The sequence below is a fragment of the Oxyura jamaicensis genome, chromosome 4 (assembly GCF_011077185.1).
Source record: "Oxyura jamaicensis isolate SHBP4307 breed ruddy duck chromosome 4, BPBGC_Ojam_1.0, whole genome shotgun sequence".
Classification (NCBI taxonomy): domain Eukaryota; kingdom Metazoa; phylum Chordata; class Aves; order Anseriformes; family Anatidae; genus Oxyura; species Oxyura jamaicensis.
In genome coordinates this window covers 79,425,531-79,445,643 of record NC_048896.1, presented here as the reverse complement: position 1 = coordinate 79,445,643, position 20,113 = coordinate 79,425,531, and the positions used below count along the sequence as shown (strand labels likewise).

Here is a 20,113-nt window from a genome sequence, read left to right as displayed (position 1 = left end):
AGGAGGGGGAGTGAGAGAGCGGTTGTGGTGGAGCTCGGCCACCCACCCGAGTAAAACCACCACAGTTCCACTCTGCATGTAGGAGTTCCCAGTCCACTGCAGATACCCTTCTAATATTGGATTAGCCTCAGCAAACTGCAGATGCTCATTGAGAAATACAGTAACACCCTGGACTGGTTGGAGTCCCATGGAGGTTTGCTTGGTTTTCTTTTCCCTCCTCTTTACACAGCAATTAGCAGCTCACATTCAGTATCTATCCTCACACTTCTCATTATTCAAACAGAACAGCCTGAATAGTATAACAGTATAAAAAGTCAAATTTATACTTTATGGGTATTTGCCCCTTGAATAGCTTGTGCCACATTATGTCTTGATTTGTTGCTTATGCCTGGAAAATGGATCTTCCCCTGCTGTGGTGCTCAGGTCAACAGTACACACTACAAATAATTAAATTTATATCATCAGCAATGGTTCTTTTTTTCTCATAAGGCATCCATGCTTCCTTCTCACTTTCACTTTGTAATTTAAACAACTGTTGTCAGGTGCCTTTCCCCACAGATCCCTGGCAAAACTCTGTTGTTTTGTTAACTCAGCTAAGATATATTATCTGATATTTTATTTTGAAGATTTAGCTTTTTTGTTTTATGGAACTACTTTTATCCTTCTTTGATGTGTGACTGAGTTGTCACTCTGACCTAAACATCATGACTGGGATTGATATGCATTGGCACCATCAGAGCATAAATACAGGAAGAGGTGATTTTGTCTGCACACTACCAATTAACTGACTAGCAAGATCTGCTGCAATAAAATAAAATAAAATAAAATAAAATAAAATAAAATAAAATAAAATAAAGCCGCCTTTAGTCATGATTGCAGTACTCTTCCTATGGTTCGGAAGGCAAAATTAAATAACAAAAAAGCTGACTATTTCTGAAGCAAGGAGCTGCAGGCTGTTTTATGGGAATCTTTAACCATAAACCACCTACTGAGCCCTGTAATTTACTTACACTGCTTACTGGGAAGATGATGTCCCAGGGACTTTAACCTGGCATCCCAAGGGTTCCAAGGCCTCTTAATTATTTCCAGAATATTGACAAAAATATATGGGGAAGCAAAGTGAACGGGAAGGACAGAATGCTCAAACAAACCAGTTGCTTTACCAAAAGCAGAAAGTCTGATTTTATTTATTTATTTTTTTTTAATGAATGGTGTGCAGAATATGAATAATATGAATACAACTAAGTCCTCAGACTTTCTGCATTTTTTGTTCTCCAGTTTATTTGGATGGAAAAGTAGGGGGAAAGGAAAACAAAAATATGACAACCTTATTGTCATACATGAGAGGTTTATTTTTGTCAGCCTATGGTTTTTCATCACTGTAACAAATAAATAAGACAAGGCCTCTCATTTCTTCACTTGCTTCTGCTATTGAGAGCAACCTCTGTTTTTCACACAACACATGGTTCGCTTCTTCCATTTTTTCTTGCCTTATGTTTTACTGGTAACAAATCCCCTTTATACACCTAGCAGTCTAAAAGTTCCTATATTTTAAAACTCTCAGTCTTCCTAATATATATGTTTGTTTGTTTTTTAAGAAATCATAACTTACTTCCTCTGAAAACTCTGAGGATTCATCAATATTTATTCTGTTTTTCATAGTCTGTGTCTTCTGACCACTTCATAAGGAAAAAATCTTGGTACCCAACTCTACAAAGAACAATTTGGATACTATATGTAAATATACATAAATATCATGCAATCTTTAAAAACACTATAATAACAATCAAACTATAGAGGGAGACCCCCAAATAAACTGAATTGCCCTCTGTAGAGGCCTATCTCTTTCAAGGAGCCTTGGATAACTGGAAGCTAATCCAGCTGCTTCAGTTAAATGCTCAAGAGTTAAATGAGATGAAACCTGCTCCTGTCCTAAGTCTACTATTGGAACATGGGTATTTTTCAAGGATTCTTTCAATATAGCTATATAATAAAGTCTTTCTCCCTTGCTCTTCATTGGAACTATATTTTATCAATAAAAGTTTGGCAAACAAGTTAGTGTATCTGATTAACAAGGCATAAAGACATCCTGAGACTTTGAAGAACAACTTATGTATCTGAAGTTTTGTTCCTTTGCTATTAGACATGTCCTGGATTGTTATTTCTCAGTAATAAATTATATTAACAACTGTCTCCTATTATTTTTCAGATAATGACTTACTTACTCCCCCCCCAACCCCCCCCCCCCTTTTTTTTTTTTTTTTTTTTTAATGTACACAAAGTTTTAAAACAATAAGGTAATTTTCTCTGGAACTCTACAAATTAAAGCCATATTGTGCTATGTCTCAGTTGATGTTTAGAATAATAGAATATTGGTTTCAAATCTTCTGCCACTAGCAATCCATTTTTTTTTGCAACTGACCGTGGTACTTTGGTCAGTAATATGGAAAAAAACAGTTTCTGGTAAGATTTCTCATGCACAGAAACTAAGCTACAAGCTTATTCTGCATTCTAGACAAGACTGTATGAATCACCTTTTTTCCTACTTCCTCTGTTTCTCTCTGGCTCTTCAAAGCGGTCTGTTTCTCTCACAGCTCCAGAGCCTGGGGATTCCCATTCTTTCCAGTAATTCTGTTTTGTTATGTATTAACTTTTATTACTTCTATTGCCTTTGCATGAAAGTTTAGCGATACACGATTATTTTAAGAACATCATAGTATCGCTTCATTCAGACCTTTTTTGCTCCATTTTCACAAGGGTCACTAGCAACTGTAAATTTACTATTTACAATCTACCTATACATATGCTATGTTTTGATAAACCCTTCTTGAGTTTCAAAAAGAAGAGATATCCATTAATTGACCTACTGGTAATTCTAAAGTTAAATTTCAGATACAGATGACATGATCTTGCAAGACAGCTTTAGTTCCCCAAAATGTGGAATGGCAAAGGAATAAATTCACTGAGTATCAGCAGCATTCCAGACCAGGGATTGTTTTTTTGAGGGGAGGGGTTGTTTTAATTATTACCGGTACCCCAAATTGTATGCAAAGGCAAACTGAAAACTCAAAGGAAAATTTCAAAGGAGACATACATTTCCCATTTAAATACAAAACTACAGTGAGTCACACTGGACCTAAACACTGCCTGGAAACCTACTCAAAAACACAGCGTTTGTTCCAAGCTATAACTAAATCCCAAGTCTGTATATGATGCAGTTGTTGAACCTTAATTGAAACAGAACCAAAAAGTAGAAAAAAAAAATGTTTAGGTTTTGGTTGAGAGCAACAACTTACTGAAATTGTTCACAGTAGGGAGGATTTACAGGGTGCCCATTAGCGAAGGAGATTCGGTCATACCTTGTCCCCTTCCTCTCCTCGCTCTCTGTTGTTACTTCTGTACCAGGAGGAGATTCTGCACTGTTCTGTCCACCCCACCAAGAACCTTCCTAGTGCAAGGACTTCTGATGTCTACCTAGAACAAACTCTAATTATAATGATACTAAGAAAAGGGTAGACTCTGTATTATTAGAATGTATATTAAAATGTATCATGATTTTAGAATCCTACATCACGATCATGACTGATCATGTATCATGACTCTAATTTCAAAATAAAATGTTACTCCTTGCTCTTCCCCTCTACTCCTTCTTGGACTGCTTTTGACATTCTTCTGGCTCTGTATGAGATTTCAAATCACTCATTTTATGTTGCTTAGGGCTAAGTACACATTTCTTAAAATCTACTAAATGTATGTTGGTGTAAAAAAAAAAATCAAGCAAGGCAAGAGTTAAACACTGTGTTGGACTCAAAGTGTAAGTGATTGCGTCACCTGAAGTTTGTGTCAAATACAATGTGATTTGCAGAGCTGCATGTGAGAATGTCAACCTTCTTTGTTCCTCAGTGTAGTTTAGTGACAGTGACTTTATGAAGTCTAGCAGAAGTGTCATGAATATTCTCAAGAGTAGGTGGGTGGCACATTCATTGAGAGATGTACAGTGGATTGCATACAAAAATTACAATATTTTTGAATAACTACTAAAGCTGTAATAAATCTGCCACCACTTTACATATTTTAAGCTCATTTGTCTATTTGATGCTCAATGATGTTTACCCCAAGCTATTGTTTTAGCCAAGGCAGCAGTATTTTCTTAGCCAGAATCTCTGAACTTGTTGAAAGAAATATATTTCAGCCTAATTTTTAACCTAAAATAACCCCCTTGCTGTATAAACAAATGAAATAGCAACAATAAAGCATGATTGATCTCAAATGTATTTTTGTTCAAAGTAGGTGTCCTTTGGGTCAATTATCAACCTTAAATGTAACACCACAGGAACTCTGTAAAAAGCAGGTTCTATCTAGAGAAGACATGAATTGTCTGGCCAATCTGACAATCTATATAAAAAACATTTAGCAAAACCGAAATGATTCAGTTCTGGCTTGCTCTGTAATTTAAGACATTATTGCCAAAAATCACTACAGTAGTGGTTTGGCAGATAAGGAGAAGGAAGGGACTTGTGGCTGAAACACAGACCCAGAAGACAGGAAAAGTGGTTTCTATTCTTGGTCCAGGCGCTGACTTCTTCAGTGGCCATGGATAACTTACAGCTCCTGAAAGGTGAGTGCTCAGGGATCCCAGTGACTTCATCTGGGAGGTGCTTGCTCACCATTTCTAAGAAACAGCCCCTTGACCTCTCTATAATTTAATTTTCCTCTTTATGAAATGATGTTTCGAGATGGTCATTTAAGGGCAAGGAAAAGTTGTGGCATTATTTTATCATTCAATAGTACTTTTAGGGCACAGGACTAGAATAAGACAGGCATACGACTTAGGTAAATAAATTATTCAGTTTGTTTTCACTATTTATTATTGGCACTACTGGTACAAAATGTGATGTTGATTATTTCCTAAAAGCTTTGATGTTTTTCAATTGTTAGGCACAGCAGTGGGTTTGTGACCTTTCAGCAACCTTTTATTTCAGGAATCAAAATCCTCTCCCAGCTCCTCAGACCAGGAACTGAGGAATGCTGTTTATAGTGCATAAGGGTTACAATCACAGTCTTATGAACAACTCTCATGTCTATGTTCTTTGTAATAGCCCTTTCTTAGGCTAATACTTCCTATAGTAATTCATTGATTTTACAAATTTGTTCAGCAGTCAGCTCATATGCTTTGCAATTAGCATACTACATTCACACATGCATACTCATACTTTCTATCACACACACACATACACACAGAATAGATATATTTCTAGCTACAAATAAATATAAAAAGATCTAATTTCATCTAGTAATGAAAAGTGGAAAACCTTCGGAGTACCTACCCTGGCTTTCTTACTGATTTTGCTATAAATACAGGGTTATTTGATCAATTGGAAATTAATTTACTTTGCCCCACAAACACATTTATTACACAATAATCTATGACATGAGTACCTAGAAATCTCTCTGTATGATACTCTTTTTTTTCAAGAATCTCACCTGTATTTTTTGGTGCCAACTATGAGATCATTAACATAGAATATGGATGATTTAGGCAGTTTTAAGATTACAAAACTTCCTCACCTCCATCTCCAAAGATTGTCACAGCTGTAGTTACCTTTATTAGCTAAGATCTTAAAATATGGAATAATACATTGTGAAACATTTACTGCCTAAAAATAGTCTAAATCACTTCACTGGTTGGTATTAGTCTCCCCAGAGGAAAACATTATTAATATATGTAATTAATTTGGTAATGCAGTATATACAAAGATATGCCACAGTGAACTCATTAATTTCTGTTGAAATAATTATTTACAAATATTCATCCAGTTCCCTAAGACATGTTAATGAGTTGGAAAAAATGTTTACATTGTATGATTGGCTGAAAAATGGCTACTGGCTTCTGCTTTATAAAATAGTGTTCCCTTTTTATGATTTCCAAAGAAATGCTAACTCAATTGCATCTGAGATAATGTAATTTATTAGCAGATAACTTATTTGCTGAAAACTGCAGGTTTGATACAGCTGAAATTAGTAATAAATACAAATGAAAATTATCACATAACTTAGGCTAAAAAATGAACACCTCTCATAAAAATGTCATTCTGCCATTTCATTTTAAAATAGCATTTTCAGTGGTAAGGTTGCCTACAGCTAATTTTCAAAAGGGTTAAAAGCTGAAATAAATTTAAGTTTGTTATGCCTCAAATGTATTTGTTTCACCAAGGAAATGTATGCATATTTTTTGACTCAATATAATTTATTTATTTATTTATTTATTTATTCCTGTAAGGTACAGATAAATCTTGTATTGTTTCCATAGCTTTGCAGCTTAGGCTATTTTATAAGAATCCTTTATCTGCTTGTTGTTGTTGTTGCTGTGGTTTTTTTTTGTTTTGTTTTGTTTTTTTGACTTTTTTTAATGTAAACTGTTCCATCAGTAACATGTAATAGATGAAAAAGGGTTTCCTTTGACTAATGCTTTCTTTCAGAAGGTATCAATTTGCCATAGAGAATTTCTGCATAGATTGAAAGTCTCAACACTCAGATGTTGAGACCAACATTTGAAAAACATATTTTAATTGTATCCTTTCACCCTAGTTCTGCAAAAGATTCATTACATGTAATTTTTCCTTTCCATTCATTGACTACTTCTGTGATTTGTCAGTGTGAGAGTTTCTTTCTTTTTTGTATTCTTGGCTTCTTGCTTCATGTTGCCACTTTTCTGGCATTGACTCAGGCAATTTTGTTTAGGGAATGTTGACCCAAGATCAAATCATGTTAATGGGCCAGATTCAGTTGCCTCAATGCAGACATCTCATGCCATTTTAATCCGCTAAAGTATCCAGAATATCTGCAAGGAGTTGGCAGATAGGGCATGGGCCCCTCAGGATACCCATGCATTTCTGGAGTGCCTGATACATCCTTAAGGGAAAATCCTAGACAAAGAATGAAACAACATCCCTGACTGTTTACTCTCAACATATATTTTTGACTCTCTTAGTGAAAATGCCCAATGCCATAATTTTGTCTGTTGTGCAACATGTAATCAAATTTTTAAGGACCTGTGCTATTTCTACATATTTAAGCATAATTTAAGGGAATGCAAACCCTATGGAAGTATCCAGATCACATTTATTGCTAATGTCAGTGACAACATAGATACTAATGTGGGTAATATAATAAGGATGACACTAACTTGTGAGGTTCGTTGTGTTCATTCAAGAAAATGGAGTCCTCACGGTCTCTTTGCAGTCAGTCTTCTTCCCTATTTTTTTTCAACATTATGAGGTCATATAATCCTTGTTTGCAGACAATTCTGTGGGATTGTATTCACTAAAACAGAAAGCCACAGTAACAGAAAGATTTTGTTAGTAAAAATAAAATAAGACACAAGAGAACTATTTGCAGATAAAGTGTCATTAAGTCACTATCCATAAAGGTTGTAAGTGACAGCAATAGAAAGTAGAAAACAAGAGATTAGGGTATAATAAAAGTAAGGCACACTATTTTTGTTAAGTTTCAACATATGTACTGTAAGTTTTATGAATTTTAAGCATGAAAGGAATGCTGTGCTTGGCTAATTGGGGCTTCAAATTGGCTATGAGCCAGTCAGGACTATAGGGATTCAAAGGCTAATAACTCTACAAACCCTTCTATGTTCTGCAGTGCTTACTACCCAGTTTTAGAAAATTATCAGAATATTTGGGGACAGCTATGGTGTGTTGAAGTTTCCTCCTGACATTTGAACAAAGATGGCATTGTGTCTTGGTTTTGTGTCAATCAGTTATTTCAATTCCAAAATTTTTATTATTTGTACCAGAAATTGTAGAGGCCATCAAAATTCTAAAAACTGATCTGAAAAAAGTCAGGGATTTTAAAGTGATAAGCTAATTAAAATAAGCCTAGATTAAAGATGTCAATAACTCTGAAAGTTAATATAGAATTTGCGAGAAAATTTCAGTCTGGGATTTCAATGAAGATGATTTAGAAATCAAATGAAAGTAGGTTCTTTGAGATGCATTTTGTTACCCAAAGTAATAAGAATTCAGGTGGTACAAGTGCAAAAAAAAGAAAATGTTTTAAGTACATTGATATTTTTTCATGTAGATATTTATTATACTCCATTTCAGAGCCTTGCCAGGTTTTCAGAGCCAGGTTTTGAACCTGTCTTTCAGTGGAATCAATGACATCTACTTTTCAGAAAGTTGAAAATTCAGAATTAGCTGTCACAAATACAGCTAGAAACAGTAAATAAGATTATGAGCTTAAAGAATTTATAACAATTACAAGCATTTCTGTGAGCAACAAAACCAGCAAAACCAGATTTCCTGTGGCTCTATCTCATGGCTTGGTTATCCTTTGTCTCACAAAGTTTGCATGTTAACAATAGTTTTCTCTCACACAGCTTTCTTGTGTCTGATAAAGTACTTGAGTTCATGTAACGTATGATATTTTCATCAACTTAATCCTACACACACAGAGATACACACACACCAGAAATCTCATAACTGACAATTCTTTAACAACTTAGTACTGTAACATGTAATCAGACACATTTCTTCTCTAAATGTCTAACCCCAATTTTAATTCATTGTGCTGTTTTGTAATTATGTCAAAGTCTCTTTTGGATTCTCCAAATCAGCTATACAGCTGTATTGATTAACATTCTTTAAGAAGCTAAAATAATTCCATCTAATTGCAGTTCTTTGTTTAGAGTTAGGATCATAGCAAGGGAATTTGAAGGAAAAGAAATAAATGGGGTTTCTAGATTTTCTCAGACATATTAAAGTAAGAAGCAAAACTGGAAAAGTTAAAATGCTGGAAAGAACTCTGCTTGAAGGAACAGCCAAGGCAATCTCCTATGGATCTCAAATGAACAACATTTGTCTTGAGACTGGGGGACTTAATCCTAAGGATTAACAACCAGCTCTACCTTTTTCTTGCTATATTTTCTCAAAAATGCTAAGCTGTACTTTTGTAGTGTGTCTGTTTTGAGTAATATAACATAGGCCACTGTACATTTCAATGGAGCACAAATAGTAAAAGCAAAGAGGGTAGACAACCAAAGAAATATGAATATAACTTTAGATATTAACATAATTAGAGTTGTTCTCTGTAAATCCATAGAGTTGTTCTCTGGTTGTTCTCTGTAAATCCATACCAAGGATATATTTGTATAGGTGCAATGACAATGAGTAAATTAGTATTACCATAGATTCACTGCCAAGTTATTCATTTGGTATTCAGATACTGCAGGGACAGGCTGAACTATCATTTGGGAATGATACCTCAGCCAGAATACAATGACATTTTCAACCTTTCTGCCTGCTCTCTCTTGCCCTGAACTTCTCATTACACCTCCCATTTAGCTCATTCAGATTGTATTACTGGTAATGCTAATATCTCCATATTTCCTCCAAAGCACATTTTAAAGCAATTATTAGAAATTAGCTTCCTATTTCACTTCTCATATCAAAGTACAAAGTACATCATTTTAATATAATTAAAAAATCCATTGGTAGTCAAGGCGTGCCACAGAAGGGACGCTAATCAGTTCATATTTTCCTGATGAGAGCTACATTTCTGCTGAATTTTGACCCAAAGAAAGTAAGAAAATGGACAAAATAATTAACCCTCCACTGCTTTTCATGAGGCCAGAAAGAGCTATAGTGACATATCTTGAACAGACGTTAAGAGATGAGACATGCAGGCAGCACAATGACTACACTGTGCATGGCAATGGCACAGAGCAAGATGACAGGATTAATTATATCCTCTCTGCATGAACTCATGAATCTTCTCATTCTGTAAACCTCAAGAATTGGTAATTTGATATCTAAATATTCAGTGAATTTTGCTGTTTTTCCTGTTTTAGTTTGAAAAGATTAATCACAAATTCTTTAGCTATCACTGAAATGTAACAGAGTTTTTTCTATTTTTAAAAATGTTCCATCTTTCAAAATCACTGTTGTTTTCACGTGTGGGAAAATATGCAATCATGGAACAGGAAGTGAAAAACTGAGTAAACTGATACCAGTAATAAATCTGATGTATACACAATGAATCTTAAGCCTAGGGTAAAACAATAATACATTACCTGATCAGTTACAGAAATAATCGAGTAGGATGAAACGCGTAAAGGAAATACTAGAAATACTAGGTGGAAAATGTTAGAAACTGATCTTTTTTCCTTTCCAATACACTAGTATTGGAACTTGGAATGTCAAAGTTAGAGATGAAATGGCTGAAACAATAGCATCTAACGAAATTGGCATTCCTGGAGTCTCTGATGGCAGATCAGGAAACTTGAAAGCAGACCACACACCAGAAAAGGAACTATCTAGTCAACAACATTAACAATCATGATTTTTAAAACCTGAGAGAAAAAACAATCCTTTATTACAATATTCACACAGCTGTAAACTTTCCAACTTGCACTAAGAAAAATCCAAGTGAATCACAACTTATGAAGTGCTTCTCAAGATATAATCCACAAATACAGTTTCCAGGAGAGGGCTCCAAAGCAACACTAGTACTCCAGGGAAACTGCCCGAATGTCACTGTCCCACTCTGAGAAACAGTTAATTAGTGATTAATTAAATAGTTCATGCCCTTCTGAACCCTGTCAAGGATTTGAATGTGTTCTACACTAAAATGGAAAGATGAAGCTGTGACCAAACATGAGTTGTTAATATTTTGACTTAGAACCACACATTTAAAATGGAAATTAAAAAAGCAAGTTGAGAATAAAAAAGGAAAAAAGTTTTTATTTTTTTGAAATATATATAATTAAATACAATATGTATGAATAATATAAATATATGAATAATATATATAAAAATAATAATAAAGAATATGAAAGCAATTATTCCCATATATCTTCTTGCGCTATAAATTTCTGTTTATACAGAAGCTGTGCCATTCTTCTAAGGGACTAGCAAATAGCTACGCTCCTCAACATACAATAGCCCTTGCTCCTCAACAACTGGAAAGAGGGAAAATGGGAATTAAGATATACACATGAGATATTTGAAAAGTTTTTAAATAAGAACCAAAGCACATTAGTGGTTGACATATGCCTTTAAACTGAATATATTATTAAAGTTTTTTTATATATACCTATAAATGTGATATAATTTTAAATATTTTACATTTAATTAGTGTCTAATTAAAGTGCCATCTTTTTCCACTAATTCTACTACTATTAAGTTTAAGATTCCTATCGGGCAGGTGTTGAATGACATGAATTTACAATAATGACATATAGTCTCAGACATATAAGACATTTAAATTCAAATCTTAAATGTTGAGTGTTTTGATTCTGTGTTTGATTTAGGCCCAGCATAGCATCAGATCCAAGCTGAACAAAAATTTAGGTTTGAAACCAGGATCTAGGGTTTGGCCCTGTGTCCAGTTAATTCTATAAAGCTGGCTCAGGGATTTTTAAAAGTCTCTGCTGAACTTTGTGAAAGATGGATGAGGTGAAATTCCCAGGCACAAAAAATAGAGAGGTGTAATATGTTACTGTATAATGTACTAAACTCAAAAGACACAGCTTATTCCACTCAGTCACAGCCAGAAGATCCAGCAATGCCAAAAATCCTAAGGTTAGTTTTGAAATTTTTGGTTTACTTCCAAATATTTTCCATCTTCAGGCACACAGCTAGCCAGAGCCTATAAAAAGTGTGGAAACCTAAACATTAAGTCTGCCATACTGACCTCCCGTTTGTAACACCCTTCAAGTGATAGGAAAGTCTTCCCTGTGCAGTTACCTCAGCTGCTGTATCTGTCTGCTGGACTGCACATTGACTTCATTATGAGATTGGACATGGTAGTTTGCAGAAGCAGACCACAGGATTTCCCATTAAAGTGAACTGGGACACAAACATGCATGCCTGTTGTATACTGTCTATGAGCAACTGCCTAGAGGTGCAAATTTATGTCAGATGATGCAAGAAGCAAGAGGAAGCTGAAGTTCCAGCTGGAAGCTGGAAACCTTGTGTTTTTCAGGAACATTATTGTCATTACTATTATTCCCTCTGAAGAGCATTCTTGCTAATGTACTTTTCTGATTTTGAGGAAAAAGCTATTTATATATTTTGCAGTGTTAATGGCAGACCCACCTAACTTTAAAGTGGTATGTTTCCAGTGAGTTTTGGATGTTGGTGTTTTGAAAATCCATTGTAGTAACAAGGATAACTGATGCCCTCCTAGCCCTATTTTTGAAACCTGTATTTTATTAATGTTTATCTCATGATTTACAATGCAATACAAAATGCTATGGTACCGGATGGGTGATCTGCTAGTCAAAAGAAATTTGAATTCCAGAGAAAAGGCACAGATGTTACCATGACAAAATCCTTGACTTTTGAAACATATTTCTGCATTCTCATGAATCTCAAGCTTCACTAGTACAGTCTAAAAAACCTAAAGCACGTTTCTGGGCAAACAGTTATCTCTTTTCAGATCCTTCCAGACTTAAAACCTGACTCATTATAAAATGGCTTTGGATCATTTCAGTTCATCTGGTGAACTGTCTATGAGGGCTGAGTTAATCCATCTGAACCCTTCTGCTCATTCCAACTGCTGTTTAACATTTTGATCTGACAGTTTAATGCTGTTCCATCACAAAATATATGTTCCCACTGAAAACAAACATCTTTCATATTAGCAATTGAGACAACTTCAAGGGATGAGGTTATCATGAGGCAATTACACCCCTGAGGAATTACAGGCACTTATATCATGATAACCTTATCTTCAATGTGCCTTATTAAATAATTACAAGTCTGCCACAGCCAACTATAAATACCCATAAGCTTCTCAGCTATGGGCTTATCACTAAATAAAGGTAAATGTTTATGTGAGCCTGGCAACCTCTACCACTTGTACTAAAGCCTCTAAACAAACCTCAGCTTTCCATTTAAATGATGACAAACACTGAATGTTGAACTAGTTTGCTCTGACAGGATGCTTGCCATTAGAGGGGGACTTAACAGAAGTGTGAGCTCTTTCTCAGGATTCACAGAACATTTTAGATCGGAAGAAATCCCCACAGGCTCACTCACTCCATTATGAATCCCTGCCGAAGTTCTCTAAAGTGCATAGGACTATGCTGAAAATGTTTATATTAAGAATGGCTCTGACTCAGAACAGAATTGCTCATAATTTTCTTTCCAGTGCTATTTTCAATATCCCCACTGTAGGTTTTTCTATAGAAAATGATGTCTCCTTTTTCAACCACGTAGTTTGTCATAACTCTGCAACAGAAAAGTAGAAATAAACATCTTCTATGAATATATATTTAAATTTCAAAACCATTGTATTTGTTCATGTTCAGACTTTCCCTCTTCTCTTTTCTTTAATTTTTTTGTGACAGAATTTACTGGCAAAAATAAATTTTAAGGTTCAGTGATCCAATACACACCAAAAATAAATTAGCAATGATATGTGATAAATCCAGCCTGCACTGGTTGATTTTATGACTGCAATTAAAAAGGAAAATAAAATTTTAAATCATCCTGCACGTAGATTTTTAATGTGTCCAGCTATATTTCTTTTGACTAAAGAAAGATCTTTATATTATGCTAATAACACCAATAATACATAAGAGTACCTAACCATATTAACAACAATGCCACTAAGATACGCCAGATCAGATTGTGAAATTCAGACACAATGTATTTCCAGACCTTGCAGAAAGAGATAAATGTCACAGGCAAGTCAGAAGAACTGGGAACAGCAAACCAAACTGAGAATAGTTGGCACTGAGAGCAGACTGAGTAAAGAGCTGTTTGAGGCAAAAATTTCCCATGTTTCAAGATATACATAAAAGAGCAGATTTTACAGACTGTACAATGAGAAGCAGATTAGAAGCAGAGTTCATTTAGCTATCCCACAGACAGGAGTGGGTAGAAGAGAAAACTATTTTCATAAATGAGGAACATGGAAAGAGAAAAATAGTTCATGTTCTCTTGTAGGCAATAAGAAGGCTAAAAGAAACAGAGTAGGTATTTTTATTATTATTATTATTATTATTATTATGTGGAGAAGGGCCTCAAAATTGTGTTTTTGTGTCTTCAGTGTTTTATAATATATCAGTAGATACTAAAACAATTAACAGTGTGACTCTAGGAAAATTCTGTAGTAAATGCTGTGAATTTGACCCAATAAGCAGTGAAAATTTAACCTGATAAAAATTTAAATCAAGGTGAATTAATTTGACCCCTTTAGGTTTCCATCAACAAATTTTTACCTTCTGGTCATGTGACATAAATGAACTTTTCAAGTAATTCAACATAGTGATAGTTTTCCCACATCCAGTAGTCATTTGAGATTAAATAAGACAATTTTATTACCTGTAAGCCTAAATCCTACTTTTTAAAATGAGCACGAGAATTTGAACTTTCAACCTATTTTGTTTTCCAGTGTTCACTTTTTTTGGAAAAAAATATGTTTATTCAATTCTTAAAAACATATCAAGCTGGGAGAGGGATATTTATGTATCATATTTGTTTTTCATAAATCCACAGCTGATCCACACTGATCAACTTACTCTCTCCTAATTACTTGTAGACTGACAGCTACCAGTGTATTAATCACTAAGCTCGCTCCACACAACAATGCAATTTACAGGTCTGTGGTCTCCTGTGTCCTCTTGTTTTCCTTTCCAAAAATAACCCAGTGTAAAAGCAATATTTTTTTTTTTCCCATTTGGCTAGATTTTACTGCAATGAAATCTCAGATATAATTGACTCTTTTGCCTTTGTATTCAGTAACACATAAGGACTGTAATAAAGTTGTCCTTCACTGAAAACCAGTATATTTTCCTGTTAATTTTTAAGGACAATTCTGTTAAATTTAGACTGAAATTCCTAAACGTGTGTCATGACCTGATGATGTCCATACTTTTTCCATGCATACGGTAATTATGTTTGCCATTTCTTCCCATGCTAGAAAACTAAATTAGGCAGCTTAACTCCCATGAGAGAGCAGACAGCAATTTTGCAGAATTATAATTGTCAAAATTCAAAATGCAGTTTACACTCAGTGGACGGACGGATGGACCGACAGACACAGAAATAAAAAAGGATTGGCAGAAAGAAGCACATGTTCCAGAAACTGACTGAAAAAATGGGATTTAATTAGCCCTGATCTCTAAGTTTCCCAAAGGGAGAATTTGCTTTGTTCAGTCCTGCAGAGAAGTCTTGTCTTTTTAGCAAATGGTTTTGTCCAGTCTTTCCTTCTCAAACACTTTTGTTTTGGATGTACTGTCAATGATAACCAGACAGCATCAAACGGATGTCAGCAGTAGCAGCAGCCTGAGCAAGCCTTCTCCCAGTCAGTATCATGATGCTTGTTCTCTCCCTGTTACTACTCCCCCAGTGTCCTTTTCAGGAGCATTTTTCTGTAGTCAGCTTCCCAGACTGGCTCCCTGTGCAGCTGCTCAGATAACATTGCTGGTGCAAGGGAGTGATGGAACTCAGTTAGGAGGAGGCAGCCAGGCTTGGGGAAGAGGGAGGAAAAGAAGAGCAGTAATTCTTGTTGCAATATGTCAAACCCCAGTATGCAGAGCCCAGACAAAGTCAGTCTGCAGAAAGACCATTGCTGTTTGCTGGGAAGGTAAATACAGAGCACATAAAATGAAGAAGAGATATGCCCTCTCACTATGGTCTCTAATGTGAACAGAGCAGCTTTACCCATCAATCTGCACTCCTTTCTTCTGTTATATATAGTGAGGAGATGAAGTTTCCTGGGCCATTGACCCATCTTTGAAAGAGGTCTATCAATGGATTAGAGTGTGTCCATGATGTTTTTTATACATGTCTTGGTGGACCATACTCACCAAATTAACAAGTGTCACCTATCTTATAATGTCTTATTTGGGTCACAAGAAACCTGAAATTGGGTGTCATGACACAGTTAGAATTTTAAAAAGCAAGGTTAAGCTGATAGGAGTTAGGTGCTTAATCCTCTAGGCACTTTAGAATATCTTCTGTGTACTGGTGAGGTAATGAGGAAGAGGAATTACCAGTTTTTTAAGGCTTAAGATATATTACAGCATAGACAGCTTTTGCTGCTTTGCTATAAACTATGACTGTGACACAAGAAAATCCATGGTTTAATTGACATGCCAAGTATTTCTTGCTCTATGAAATACATAAAAACAAAACAAAACAAACAAAAAGGAAAAAAAAAACCAACAGTACATGCAAAAAAAAAATGCACTACATGCAAAAAAATACGGGGGAGAAAGTTATTTGTCAATATTGATGCTATCACATATTGATCAGGTGACTACATAGGAAATTTCAGGTAAAATGTTCTGTGTAATTTTACCAGTATTTCTGTGCATGAACTGCTCTATGGGTCAAACTGATCTGAGATCTCATTTTTCCCCAGTCCCACTAGATTTCAGTTTTCTCCTACTTACTCTAAAGTACTGTACCAAGTCTGTGTGCTGAACTCACGCTGAGTAGCACATTCATTATCTCCATCGTTTTCTTTGAGTGTATGTCAGTCATTTGTCAAACAGCATGCCCAACTACTCTTCTGTCATTCCCCTCTTTCACAACAGGCCTTGTCTTATTCTACTTTCCACCTGTGAAAATAAATAAATAAATAAATCACAGCTTTCACAAATATTTTGTTATCCCTGAAGATTTAGAAGACACCCATGGCAAAAGGGGCAATAAGAGCTTCTTAGTACTCACTGGAGAAAGTTCTGGCTAAAGAGGAAGAAACAATAGGACCAAAACCACTTCTTTTGTTGACCTCAGCTCATGTATTTTGTATCTCAAGAAATTACTCCTGAGGAAGGCAAGCAAAGAATAATGACTATTAAGGCAGTTTTATGTTAGCTAAACTGTCTAAGGAGGGAAAAACAAAACAAAACAAACAAACAAACAAAAAGGATAAGAAAGCCACCGGAGTAATCAGTATTTTAAAGCATTAAAGATTTTCTCTGATGAATCCTACTTGTATAATGATAGTAAATTACTAGTTTACTTAAATCCTTTGCTAGCATCTAGCAAATCTAGCAATTTTGCTCAGTTTCATCTCTTAAAGAACATATGGTGAAAAGAAATCACACTAACATCAGAGATATATACCTTTGCTCCCAACCTGAAAGCTTATCTGTCTGAATCTTTATTTTTGTGAAGAACTGTACCACAAGGCATGGGAATCACAGTTAGAGGCCTGAAATAAAACAGTGTGGGATAAGTCCCTCAAATTACTTGATTACTACAGTAGCAGTTCCTGCTATCCAGTTGTCACTGATATCAACAAATTACTCAGGAGTAAGGTTCAATCTACTGGGTAATAACCATGTCTGGCCCCATCCTTCTGTGTCTGCAGTAGATCTATGGCAAATATCAATAGCCAACTCTGTCTATTTTGAGTAGAACCTGCAGGACTTGGTATGTTATTAATTTGGCAGGTCTAACGTTGGTCTAATTTGGCTGTTAGCTCACTGAATAATCAGCATCAGCATAGGTATGGCCCCATTAAGTTTCTAAGCCTGTGAGAAAGTCTTTCTGTTCTCTTTAGAAAGGAACGGTCATTTTCTGATGGCATTTAGCAGTAGTAAATGTTCAGTCCTTATGTTGCCTCAGTTATTTTGGCTAACATTGAAAAAACAAGCTTTGTCCAGATGTTTGACTGCCCACTCACCAGCTGTCTATTTGGGGGAAGAGTGGTGCCATCCAGCTCCTTGTACAGACTCTTACTAATACTTGGAAACTCTTGAGGGTAGTCATGCAATTCAGATTATATTCTTGCTATATGTATGTAACCATTTTCCTCACGGTATCCTCCTTACTATTAGAAGAGCAATTTACCTGTATGGGGCTTTCATGTAGTAACTGTAGTGAAAAAGCTCCCCAAGAAAGAGCAAAATGCAATTGGAATCACAAGGAAAAAAAAAAAAAAAAAAAAAAAAAAAAAAAGTATAGCAAACCACATAGTTACCTGACTGACAATGTCCATTTAATCACTAAAACTCCTAATATATATTTTAAGAAACCAGCATTAAAGTAGGACATTTTATTTTGGAAGATGCTTGATAAACACATTAAAGTTTCAGCATGGTGCCTTTCACAATTCTGTCAAATACGTATTTTTTTCTGTGTTAGTTGCATATTTAATTATTTCAAGAACATCCATTTTCAACTTGTTTCTGTTTTTACATTCACTAGGGACCTGTGTGAGGATCTGAAGTACATATATGAAACAAATGGACCAGAAAGATTACAACGCTAAGAAGGACACCTAAATTAAACATTTATTCAGAAATGATGTAATCTAGCACATGTCAAACAAACACACACAAAAAGTTGATTTAAAAAATGGCAAAGACGACATCCAGTCTCAGAGACTGCTTTTGAAAATGAAGGTTGTAGAACAATTTCAGGATAGCTGATAGCTAATAATGAGATATTTTATGTATTTAGACATCTATTTTGATTTCTAATGCAGCTGCTTATGCTGGTAACTATTCATCAATGTGAATAAAATGTTTTAACCCGTCTGTTCAAATTTTGCTCTTTACAGCTTAAATGCTAATGCATTCATTCAAAGGGAGTATTTTGTATAAAATTTATAACAAATTAGTGATTTTGCAAACATTCCCAGATGCTTGCCTCCAGTCTTAGTTACCTGCAAGATAAACAATTGTTCTCAATTTCAACAGTGTACAGTTTCAAGATAATTCACAGTTCTGTACTACTGAAAGATAGTTTTAAATATGTACTGTGCCCCCATACTTGAGGCCAGGTTTTTTTTGGAAAATCAATACCTAAAGTCATGAGCTCTTTTGACAGTCAGACTGCCTTGTTCGAATTTGAAATGGGTATTGGGTCATCTGAAGCTGGAGCTTTGAAAGCATTTCCTAAGAAGTTTTGAAAGTCAGGAGATGAACCCAAAATGTGTGACTAATTTTGTACTTCCACACTAGGGCATATGGAATAATGGTTGCTCCAGGATCCTGTGCCTGAGTTTAATCTGGCTTTAATTTTTAATACATTATGGATATGAATTTTAATTTGTGTGTTTAATTTATCAAACTTCTTTTATTTAGGCCAGTAAAAGCTAGCTAGCAATCTCCTTTGACTGGAACCCATCCTTATGGACGTGATTTTGTTGCATCACTTACTTATAGGCATCATTCAGTTTGACAGAAAAACATCTTTACTTAAGAGAGGCAGCTTTCATATTTCAGTCCTCTAGGTCCAAAATATCTTAAACCACTTCACAGAGCCATAGTGATGTTTTCTGTCATATGACAGATGGATCATAATCTAAAGTGGAAGATGTGAATCTGACTACCTGTTTAGATAGCATAGGAAGTTAGGAGTATAAAAGTCTGGAGGTCATCATCTTCAAGGAGGAAAAACTCAGTACCCCTATTTCCGAGATGTTGCCAGATTCACCTCTCACTTCATTATCACAGCTTTTATTATATTATATTTTGTTTTGTTTTGCTTTGTTTTTATTTGTTTGGTTTTGTTTTGTTTGTTTGTTTGTGCTTTTTTGGGGGGCGGGGCAGGTGAGTTGTTTTTGTTTTTGTTTTAACTTTGAGTTTGCCAGAGATTTTGCCATTCTGTGGTGCTGCCAGGTGGTTGAGAAATACCTTTTCAAAACCAGTGAAGACTTATTAGTCATTCAGAACACAATATCTAAAATTAGACCAGGAAGAATTAACAAAGCTTCCATATATCTCCTATGATGAAACATTCTGTCTACCTGAGGCCAAAAGATCCAAAATTTCATTCTGTCCACTGCAGGAAGCATTAGCACTCTTGTCATCACCTCATTAGTTCATTGTTTCATACTTGGAGCCTTGGATACTGTCACTTGTGTCAACCCCTTTCACCTAAAATTGTTTAAATATGATGCTCTATTTTATCACTTATAGCATATGTGGAAGGTAACTTGACTACTAAGTGATGATTCACTGTAGAGCAGCCATTCTATCTGAGACCTTAGACCTATCTTTATCAATAATATTATTTTCTCTCTTCAGAAAGAAGCCTTTTTTTATAATCTCAGTATCTGACCAGATATAAAGGCATGGAAAGAAATTAGTCACATGTATTCTTCACCAAAAAAATAAAAAATAAAA

At 35.1% G+C, this 20,113-nt stretch overlaps 1 long non-coding RNA gene across 1 annotated transcript in view; it reads right to left on the bottom strand.

The window, feature by feature from the left end:
* LOC118166704 overlaps positions 1 to 7,205 on the bottom strand; it is a 48,845-nt gene extending 41,640 nt beyond the window's left edge. The window contains exon 1 of the long non-coding RNA XR_004750676.1: positions 7,187 to 7,205. This is a non-coding gene — a long non-coding RNA (uncharacterized LOC118166704). The remainder of the gene's footprint in view (positions 1 to 7,186) is intronic.
* Between the last annotated feature and the right edge of the window lie 12,908 nt (positions 7,206 to 20,113).